This window comes from Austrofundulus limnaeus, unplaced genomic scaffold (genome assembly GCF_001266775.1).
Source record: "Austrofundulus limnaeus strain Quisiro unplaced genomic scaffold, Austrofundulus_limnaeus-1.0 Scaffold510, whole genome shotgun sequence".
In the NCBI taxonomy this organism is placed as follows: domain Eukaryota; kingdom Metazoa; phylum Chordata; class Actinopteri; order Cyprinodontiformes; family Rivulidae; genus Austrofundulus; species Austrofundulus limnaeus.
The window spans coordinates 354,663-356,863 of NW_013952912.1; the positions used below are offsets into that span (position 1 = coordinate 354,663).

Below are 2,201 nucleotides of genomic sequence, written 5' to 3' on the forward strand. Positions count from 1 at the left end.
GTTTTGTGAAAAACATCAAATTCGATACGGCTGAAAAACCACCTCATCCTAGCGCAAAACCTTTTGTCGAAAAACATAATTTTTTTTTCGAAATTGACGTGTTTCCATTGAGCAAATTTATTTCGAAATTCTAATCTGAGCATTTTCATGGTCAATGGAAACGCAGCTAATGACTCAAAATAACTTTCAGAAATATCAGATTCTTCTCTAGTCTGAACGCTCTGTTCACATGCTGTCATTCCCCTTTCACATCACTTCCTGTTTCTTCACATACAAATATCTCAACAGCTGTTCCTCTCAGTGGTGTGATTTTTTTTATTTGGTACCTTTTCAAAAATGTTATCTTTCCAAAAATGCATTTAATTTTACTGCAAAAAATTTGATGTCGCAGGTCCTTTAATCTACTGTAGACAGTTTATAGTAAACATTTAAAGGACTTCTTCATAAAACACCTGAGGGGACTGAGATGCCTTCAGGCAGCCTTGGTGTGATTTCTGAATAGACTGAGGGAGGGGTGGTGTTAAAGCTAACCCACCTTGTTGAACCTTTGTGCTGCAGAGTCAAGAGTTGAAAGTCTGTGTGAAAAGGTGAGCTTTATCAAACATTATTTTTAAATTTTTATTTAAGCAGCCACTCTTCCATGAAGTCCAGTTCTGTGCAGCTTCCAGTGGTCCTACAGACAGACCCTCCATCTCTCAGCTCCATCAGGGTTATATCTGTCGTCCTGGATGCTTCTCTCTTTAATGCCCTTCTTCCCCAGTCTGGTGGATGGATTTTCTCTGGTTTGCTGTAGTTGAATAATCTTTCCAGTTTCTAGAAATGGATTTAATTCAGTTCCACGGGTTGTTTATTGTTTGGAACATTTGTCCCAGTGTGGGGAGTTCCTTGGTCTTGGTGGGGGTCCTCACTACTTTGAGATGTTGATTCTGGGGTCTAACGGTGCGTGAATATAAACAGAACATTTAGAACTTTGATGATCCACAGGTGGATCTGGTTGAACTGTGTGTCAGGTTTGGGCTTTGAAGGGCTAAAAACACACAATGCATTTCAGTTTAATACAGTATGTTTTAAATGACTGAAAATCACTCAGATCAACTATCTGTTCTTTGGCCAAAATACCTCATGAATTACTGGACGTATTTTAATGACACAGTCAGAAAGTACTCATGACTGACTTAGAAGTCATCCTGCTGTAAAATGTCACCATGACTAACTTCAGCACAAAATGGCTTCCTGTCAGTAAGTTTTACAGATACTGATCTAAGACTGGGCGTGGCCCGTGTCCACTAGCACCTCTACAGCACGGTTCCACTAGACTGAACTCATGGTTCAGGCAGTTTTCCACTTCAGAAACAGCTCTAGTAGGTGGGTTCATTGTAAACTTTCCCAAAGTCCAAAAATTGATGCCACATGCCTTTCCAGCTGGTGGCGGTTATGCTCCATTAAGCTATTTGCCAACTGCCATTAAACAGCAGAAGACCACAAAAAGATATGCAACACAGCAATGGAGGTAATGGTAACGTTGTTATTGCAAATGGTGGATCTGGTTGTGAGAGTAGCTCTTCTGATCCAACCAGTGATTCAACCCTCTAACCAATCAGAGACCGACAGTCTTCTGGTGTCATGTTTTCAGGCCAGCACAGTACACCTGGAACAACAGCGAAGTATGTTCTGAAGAAGGTGCTGGTTCCACAAATACTTGCTAGTGGAAAAGCCTTGGAACCGTGGAGGTCTAAGTCGAACCATGTTGTAGAGGCACTGGTGGAAAAGGGGCATCAAAGTTCATCGTAACATACATGGAACATATTTACTTAAACCTTTGGTAGAAAAAACAATAAAGGCTATAATTCAGTCAGTTTTACTGGTATTAACCTAGGATTTGATGTATTTGTGGCAGAGCCATTCATAAGATACTAAAAGCACTAACATGGTGGTCAGATGTGCACAATCGGGCATATCATTTTCAAAATTTGATGAAAAAGTCTAAAGCTTTTAAAGGGACCCATTAGACTTTATTTGATTAATATATATTTTAACTGTAAAATAAAGACTGTAAAAATACTGTCGGCTGTTTAGTTTTTATAATTTTTAAACTAAAAGTTTAAAAATATAGTACATGTACGGGGCCATTTTATTTACACACAAAGCATTCTGGGTAAATGATGATGTGGATAGGTCTTCGGCGTGAGCGAGCTATATCC

At 39.4% G+C, this 2,201-nt stretch overlaps 1 protein-coding gene across 1 annotated transcript in view; it reads right to left on the reverse strand.

Moving 5' to 3' along the window:
* The window catches only part of znf644a (zinc finger protein 644a), a gene marked incomplete at its 5' end in the record, with an annotated part of 16,649 nt that overhangs the window by 1,833 nt on the left and 12,615 nt on the right, over nt 1-2,201 (reverse strand).